The following is a 9,263-nucleotide window of genomic DNA, read 5'->3' as shown; positions in this document are numbered from 1 at the left end:
CCCAGTCCTAACACCAGAACCCCTGACCCTGGGGCCATGAAATTCACAATTTTGGAGGAAGTACTCTTGCTCTTCATAACTACGTACTTAGTTACTTAATTTAATACCCAGGAGCAGAGAAGAAGATTTTCAAAGAAATAATGCACTTTCACTATATGATATATATAGCCCCACCCTGGGGCCAGAACCCCTGACCCTGGAGCCATGAATTTCACAATTTTGGTAGAGGGCTCAATGCTTATTACAATGATGCCAACAGTTTGACTGCTTGATGTCCAGGAGTAAAGAAGAAGATTTTTAAAGATTGCATTATTTTTGGTGGTTTTAGCCCCACCCCTCAGGCCCCAGGGGGGCAGGGACCATGAAATTCAAAATTTTTGTTCCCCTTCACCCATAGATGCTATATGCCAAATTTGGTTGAAATTGGTTAAGCGGTTTCAGAGAAGAAGCTAAAAATGTTCAAATGTTAACACACAAGTGACTCAGGTGACCTAAAAAAAGCAGTGAGCAGTCGGCTGTTGTCTATAGAATTCAATAAAAAATAGCGTGGTATTTGTGGGTTTCTAATCCTAGCAATAAAAATCCTAGGTATCAATTGCATTTGAGATTAACATGCTAACCACTATGCTACACAACTCTTGATGAATAGCGGCATTTAGATCATGTTTGTGATATGACTCTTAACTAAATGGTCTCCGAATATATTCTCAGAAAGATACAAATGTTGTGTCATAAAAGTGTATTTTTAAGAGACAGTGGGTCTTTGCTCCATGTTTTTGTTCACCAAAAAATGTATAGTTTAATGCAAACTTTGAGGACAAACTTTCAAAAAATGAAGCAAATATCCATTCATATCGAAAAGTCGTGTAATAATTAGTATGAGATAATGATCCTTTTTGACCTCTTTAGTGTGTGTATGCTATTTTATAAGCAAATAATTTCAATCTTTGTGAAATTTTTGGAAATTGTAGAGATTTTACATAAAGTATACTATGTTAGATGAAATATCAAAGAAAATTTTGTTATAATTGAGATTTAATTTTTTACCTTCATGTTTGCTGCACTGTAGGTATTCTGCTTGTCATTGTCTGCCCATCTTCTTTGGCATACATTCAGTAATGTCAATATGTCATAAGATACCAAAACTTCTCCTCTGCTTTTAAGGGCTTGGAACCTTCTGCTTGAAAAAACATGCAAATATGTTAATTCAAGCAGGCAGCATTAAAAGTTTTGTGCCTTTTTGTTTTGCTCCTTTATATATATATTTTTTCTTTCAAATCTGTTTTTCTTTGTTTTCTTTCTTTCTTTCTTTTTTTTTTTTGTTACTATGTTTTTTTCTTTCTTTTCTTTTCTTTCTTTTTTTTGTCTTTTCTTGTTTTTTTCCTGGCTTTTTTTTTTGTTTGGTTTTCTTTTTTTTGCACAATGAAATCAGACATTAAATTCACATTCACTAATCACTATTTTACATAAACAAATCATGTACAATTTGACATTCAAAAATCACAATTTAACATTAACAGATCACAATTTAACATGTTCAAATCCCATTACTTTACATTATTAAATACAAATAATAATTTCACATCAAAATTTATAATCAATTACTTTTACTGAAGATTTAGTCAGTATATAATGCTTTCAATTTCACAATAAGCTAATAATCGGAGTTGACTATACAAATTATTACTGGTACAGTAGCTGACAGAATTTGTACATTCCAGGAATACTAATTTAATATTTAACAATCATTATATCTGCAACATATATGATTTTTTGATTTTAGATCAAATGAAAACAGATTATTAAAGACAAAGCAGCCTACAACTAGTTGCATTTTCAACCCCTCCTCCCCAGGCCAGCCTGGCAACCGTAGCGGCCAAGGATCCACGAAGTTCCAACCAGTAATGCCCCAGGGTATCGACAAGGTCTACTTAACAACTAGCTTTCAACTACTTCATCTAAACATTTTATAATATAAAATATAACAAATTACATAAAATAACATTAGAGCAAAACAATAGATAATAAAAGATATTTACATTGGCACAGAGAAAAAGAATGGGGTCAGTGTGGGAGGAAACCGGAGCCCCCGGAGAAAACCCACGTGTCTGAGTGGGCGACCCCATACCCTCTTACAACTCAGACACCCATTTCCAAAACAAATGTTTCAAAAAAATTGTTTTGGATTATAACATTGTAAACTGGATGTGCTTGTGTATGCCAAATAATCTGGCTAATTCTACATGGTCATCTATCTTTGTCTTTCTCCACATGCAATCACAAGGATATGCCTCTTCAATACTTTTATTCTGTCAATGAATGAGAAAAAAAGGTATAATTAACCAATAGGATCAATGAAGTAAAATGAAGAAGAGAGTCTTACAGAATGGCATACTTGGGTTACTTATTTCCATACCAGTTACGGCTCCTTGTCATTCATAATGTCAAGCACATCCACATGACTTTATCTGAGTCTCCTACTGGGTACTGTCATCAAAGCACACTATAACATAGAAGTTAATACTTCAGCATCTAAGTATAAACAGAAATTAATAAAAGAATATTAACAGATATATATCTAAGTGAAATATTATAATGCTCTAGCTAAGATGTTGGATCATTGATTAAGTCACATACCTGATCAGTGACAGTTCTCCACAGGGATAAGTCTTGCTGTTGGGAAGGTCATCATCCATCAGTCTCGTCTTTTCTAGTTGCTTCCACCAATTCCTGTCTGACTGTGGCTGTTCATTTCCACATCTTAGAGGATCAACATCCATCAGTCTTGTCTTTTCCTGGTTTTTCCACCAATTCCTGTTTGGTGTAGTCTAAGCTCATTTCCACATTTTAGAGGATCAACATCCATCAGTCTGGGTACTATAAGTCCACAAATACATTTAATTCCTACAGATGACAATGTTAATGTTTTCTCACACAGCTTCTCCCCTAATTTTCATTGAAGGATGGGACACCCCTTAAGTGAAAGCTCATCAAGTTTTTCTCTATCTGGTTAAAATCTCAAGGTGCACATGGCATATGTCAGATTCGTTTTCCAGCAAAATGCAGTCATGTTCGCAAAAACATCTGAAAATGAAAGTAAAAGTAATTAAGGTAATTTCCGAAGTCAGGGTATGCATTCATGCACATATCAAACAATTCCATTCTCTTTCTTTCAAAGTTACACAAAAATGAAAATGGTTTTGAACGTGGGATTTCTTCTGCTTTCATACATATATCAAGCATCTTTAGTTCCAGGTTAGATTGACAAGGACAGTAGTAAACGGCTAATTGTATTCGGCGCGTCGGCGCGCAAGCGCGTCCATCTCAACCCGATATCACAAAAGTATTTTCTCCCTGCATTAAAACACTCAAATGACATCGATTTTCTTTATAATTTAAGCATTATCGGTTATATTCAAGTCGACAGCCCGAGCCCGATTGTATTTTTTTGTTGGGTGGATCCAGAAATTTTTCCCTAGGAGGTGTTGGCTCAAATCGCAAGGGGAAGAGGTCCGAGGCAAAGCTTTAGTAATTTTACTATATCAGTTCAAATAAATTTGAATTTTCCAGGGATCCGGATCCCATTTGATCCATGCATGCCTTACCACAATTTGTGCTAGAGTAATCCGAAATATACCCCAATTTTTTGAGTTGGCCTATACTTTCGATTTCTCTCTCTCTCTCTCTCTCTCTCTCTCCAAACATTAACTATATACATGTATAGCATTTAAAAATATTTAGTGCTTTGGTTTTTATAAATTTCCTTTATGTATAACAAAAATTTACCGGTATTACGTAATGACCCTAGACATTAACTATATACATGTATAGCATTTAAAAATATTTAGTGCTTTGGTTTTTATAAATTTTCTTTATGTATAACAAAAATTTACCGCAGGGTCCGTTCGCCATTATTCTTGTTCGCCCTATATCTCGTTCGCCCTATTATATATACAGTATATACTATAGTAAATATCAATATTTATTATTAATTTTATTAAATATTTTACTTGGTGTTTTTTTCAAATGTTGCTACAGTATTTTTTTTTATTAACCGTAATCTTAATGAAGTAATTCAAATTTGAAATTTATGCTCTTTACATGCTTAATTGATTTAATTACACTTAATAATGTCACTGTAATTTAGGGGATCATACAATCTGCGTTATGTTCAATTAAAGGACTGAGATGTTAATTTCTGTTGGTCTGCTGAGTCTTTGATTAGTACAGGTATAAATTACCGGTATAGTGTGACCACATGCATTCGTCTGTTGTCTCCCGTGTGCAATTTATGTACCAATGTACATATAATTTATTTAAAAAATCCATTGGTTAATTATTCAACTTTCTGCAATATAAATAAGGCGAACGGACCCTGTGCAAACAAGTGATGTTGAAGCTTCAAAAACAAAATTCCATCTATGAAACTTTCTCTTTTTAGCCGAGCGCATTGCTCGTAGAGCAATAGCCGGTTTATGTTACGGTGTTCAACCGGAAATACCGCTTCCTCACCGCCAAATTAAATATGAGTAAGAATATAGTACGTATGCTCAACCACCTTTGAAGCAATACAAACACTTAATTAAACAAATTTAATTTAACTAAGAAATTCTCTAAAAAAAAAAAAAAAAAAAAATTGATAATATACTTTCTCCCCTTTTCTTCAATAAATTATTTGTTTAAAAGATGCTATAGGTAATTTCATCAAGTCTGCCAGCCTCACATTCTATAGATAAAGTTTGTGTTACCAGGCTTACACTAATGCGGGGAGCATGTGACCCGATGCACACCTTTATGCAAAACTCCCCGCTGAGGACCCGTCTGTGTATAAACGTTTGACCTTGCTGCATCAATGTAAATTCAAACTGCATTTTATTTTATTTTTTAAACATTTTTTATTTATACTATATGTCATAAATATATTTTTGTGTTACATATTCTTCCAGTGTCTTGTTGTTATTCATCTGTAATTACAATGTATGTTTCATGTAAAACGGACTTGTTCACTTCTCTGTAAATGAGCCCGGCTCTCTGTACTTCTAAGTACTTTGATTATTTATGATATCGAGCCTGATGCTAACAATATTGTATAAGCGATAATTTATTTTATAAACAAAATCTGTTGCGCGAGCGCGCCGACGCGCCGAATACAATTAGCCTAGTAAACACTGAATTTCATATTGTACAAACGTAGCATATTGAATTGTTTTTTCCATGTAGCCCAATTAACCTAGCTGCCAAATGGACAGTTAGTGTATCTGGTCATACTTTTTTCTTATCATATATAGACATTTCCAGCAATGATTTAAGCTATTTTCTTCTTTCTTATGTCCAGGAGTAAAGAAGAAGATTTTTAAAGATTGCATTATTTTTGGTGGTTTTAGCCCCACCCCTCAGGCCCCAGGGGGGCAGGGACCATGAAATTCAAAATTTTTGTTCCCCTTCACCCATAGATGCTATATGCCAAATTTGGTTGAAATTGGTTAAGCGGTTTCAGAGAAGAAGCTAAAAATGTTCAAATGTTAACACACAAGTGACTCAGGTGACCTAAAAAAAGCAGTAAGCAGTCGGCTGTTGTCTATAGAATTCAATAACCAGAAGTCTCTGATGAGACTGTAGCTCTACTGGTCTGTTTGTATAACAAAAGAAAAGTAGCACTTGGATTTGAAACATTGCAACATGCAACAATAAATAGAATTATGTATCTTAATGTAGTCTACTTTTGTGACAAGTTATATTGAAATCAAATGAAAACTAGGAGTAGTAGCGTTTTGAAAGTATTTCACGGAAATTTCTATCTTTAGTACCGGTAACCATGACAACACCATTCACCCAAATAAAAAAAACAGAAATACATATTATGTATCGTAGTGTATTCTAACTGTGTGCCAAATTAGATTGAAATCAGACCAAAATTGTAGGAGGAGTAACGTTTTAAAGGAATTTCACAGAAATTTCTATTTTAAGTAACCATGGCAACACTGTTCATCGAATTCAAAAACCAATGCAATAAATTATGTATCTTAGTATAGTCTTCTTGTATGCCTAATTATATTAGAAGCAGACTAAAACTGTAGCAGGAGTAGTGTTTTAAAGGAATTTCACAGAAATTTCTATTTTTAGTAACCATGGCAACACCGTCCATCGAAATCAAAAACCAATGCACTTAATTATGTATCTTAGTGTAGTCTACTTGTGTGCCAAGTTATATTGAAATCGGACCAAAACTGTAGGAGGAGTAGCGTTTTAAAGGAATTTCACAGAAATTTCTATTTTTAGTAACCATGGCAACACCGTCCATCGAAATCAAAAACCGATGCACTAAATTATGTATCTTAGTGTAGTCTACTTGTGTGCCAAGTTATATTGAAATCGGACCAAAACTGTAGGAGGAGTAGCGTTTTAAAGGAATTTCACAGAAATTTCTATTTTTAGTAACCATGGCAACACCGTCCATCGAAATCAAAAACCGATGCACTAAATTATGTATCTTAGTGTAGTCTACTTGTGTGCCAAGTTATATTGAAATCGGACCAAAACTGTAGGAGGAGTAGCGTTTTAAAGGAATTTCACAGAAATTTCTATTTTTAGTAACCATGGCAACACCGTCCATCGAAATCAAAAACCAATGCACTAAATTATGTATCTTAGTGTAGTCTACTTGTGTGCCAAGTTATATTGAAATCGGACCAAAACTGTAGGAGGAGTAGCATTTTAAAGGAATTTCACAGAAATTTCTATTTTTAGTAACCATGGCAACACCGTCCATCGAAATCAAAAACCGATGCACTAAATTATGTATCTTAGTGTAGTCTACTTGTGTGCCAAGTTATATTGAAATCGGACCAAAACTGTAGGAGGAGTAGCGTTTTGAAAAATTGTTTACAGACAGACAGACAGACAGACAGACAGACAGACAGACAGACAGACGGACGGACGACGGACACCTTACTATCGCATAAGCTCTTCTGGTCTCTGACCAGTAGAGCTAAAAAATAGCGTGGTATTTGTGGGTTTCTAATCCTAGCAATAAAAATCCTAGGTATCAATTGCATTTGAGATTAACATGCTAACCACTAAGCTACACAACTCTTGATGAATAGCGGCATTTAGATCATGTTTGTGATACGACTCTTAACTAAATGGTCTCCGAATATTTCTCAGAAAGATACAAATGTTGTGTCATAAAAGTGCATTTTTAAGAGATAGTGGGTCTTTGCTCCATGTTTTTGTTCACCAAAAAATGTATAGTTTAAATATGAAAAATTGTTTCCTCACACGTCTGACAGAATCTACACAATTTATGCCCTGTTCACACAGGTGGTTTAATTCCAATAAAATGCAAGTTACTGCGAATTCAACTTGAACCACATTCACTTGGAAAATTTAAAGAGAATTATTTTGCATTAGCTCCATATGAATCATGCTAAGCAAAGCTACTTCCAATTAAATTCTGATGCCGTGTTCAGTAAAACTCATTTAATACGTACACGGATATAGCAGATTCACGGATATAGCAAAGTTTTTTGGAATCCCCAGTGAAATTCTTAACAAACCCTTGGAAAATATTATGGTTAGCTAAGATATGTTAATTTATTCTAAATTATAGCCATTGTAATTTGGAACTTTTTATTAATAAGATACTTGTAATCTTGGATCATGATTATGTCACATACCTGATCAGTGTCAGTTATCTGCTGTGAAATGTCTTGAAAGGGGGGGGGAGGTAACATCCATCAGGCTTGTCCTCCTCCATTTGTTTCCACCAAGTCCTGTTGGCCGCAGCTGCTGTTTCCACATCTTAGAAGTCAACGTCCACCAGGCATGTCTCCTCCAGTTGTTTCCACCAAGTCCTGTTGGTTCCAGCTGCTGTTTCCACATCTTGGAAGATCAACATCTATCAGCCTTGCACCTCCAGTTGTTTTCACCAAGTTCTGTTGAGTGCAGCTGCTGTTTCCACATCTTAGAGATTGACTGTCCATCAGACATGCATATTCCATTTCCACCATGTCCTGTTGTCTTTTTCAATCAAAACTGAAATATAGATATCACTGCAAAATACAACAAAGAACATTAGAAACATGCTTAATACTGATACCATCAATAAATAACTAATACTAATATACATACCAATAACAAATAACTAATACTGACATACCATTAACAAATACCTAATACTTACATACCAATAACAAATACCTTAATTATACTGACATAACAATGACAAATAACTAAAACTCATAACAAATAACTAAAACTCATAACAAATAACTAAAACTCATAACAATAACAAATAGCTTAAACTCATAACAATTAAAACACAATAACAAATACTTAATTAATACTGATATACCAATAACAAATAACTAGCACTCATAACAAAAACAAATAACTAAAACTCATAACAATAACAAATAACATAATCATAACAACAACAAAAAGATTATACTAATAACAATTATAACAAAATACCTAACTTACCAAATCAACATAACAAAGTACAAACAAAACTTGAATTAACAAATGTCTAACAAAAAAAAACCCTAATGTAACAAATAACTAATATAATGAACAAAACTAACAAAATAAACATTAGATAAATAATATTATCTAAAAATAAACAAATAACTTACAACTAACAACAGTAACAAAGCAAGAACTATAACAAATAACTAAGATAACAAAACAACCTAACATTAACATAATAGAAACAAAACAACATAACAAAAACATCCATTCCAGCGTTGTTGGGATGCTGTTCCAATCCAATGTGCCCAGCCGCCTCCAAGTCCTATTCCACCATCTCCAACGATGAGGTCCCGGCAAAGAGAAAACAGAGAAGATTAGACAAATCAAAAACAACACAACACAACAAAAAACTATTACTGTACAAAAGATATGCTGAGAGTGGGGGAGGGAAGGGAAATGTTAGTACTTAGTAGGGGTGCCAAAATAATAATGAAACGATCTTACCTCTGCTATTTCTTAATGACTAAGAAATACCTCCATTCCAGCGTTGTTGGGATGCTGTTCCAATCCAATGTGCCCAGCCGCCTCCAAGTCCTTATTCCACCATCTCCAACGATGAGGTCCCGGCAAAGAGAAAACAGAGAAGATTAGACAAATCAAAAACAACACAACAAAAAACTATTACTGTACAAAAGATATGCTGAGAGTGGGGGAGGGAAGGGAAATGTTAGTACTTAGTAGGGGTGTCAAAATAATAATGAAACGATCTTACCTCTGCTATTTCTTAATGACTA

The 9,263-nt window shown here is 34.2% G+C and overlaps 1 long non-coding RNA gene across 1 annotated transcript; it reads right to left on the bottom strand.

The window, feature by feature from the left end:
• Positions 1-1,551: 1,551 nt before the first annotated feature.
• On the bottom strand, positions 1,552-8,050 carry LOC133183808 (uncharacterized). Its single transcript, XR_009720732.1, has 4 exons — positions 7,677-8,050; positions 2,638-3,084; positions 2,417-2,503; positions 1,552-2,309 (listed from the first exon to the last, which is right to left on the bottom strand). It is a non-coding gene; the product is annotated as an uncharacterized LOC133183808 (long non-coding RNA).
• Between the last annotated feature and the right edge of the window lie 1,213 nt (positions 8,051-9,263).

The sequence above is a fragment of the Saccostrea echinata genome, unplaced genomic scaffold (genome assembly GCF_033153115.1).
Source record: "Saccostrea echinata isolate AGI-Se365-2 ecotype Australia unplaced genomic scaffold, CSIRO_AGI_Sech_v1 ptg000009l, whole genome shotgun sequence".
NCBI lineage: Eukaryota > Metazoa > Mollusca > Bivalvia > Ostreida > Ostreidae > Saccostrea > Saccostrea echinata.
The sequence above is the reverse complement of the archived record's forward strand: the minus strand, read 5'-3'. Positions and strand labels throughout refer to the sequence as shown.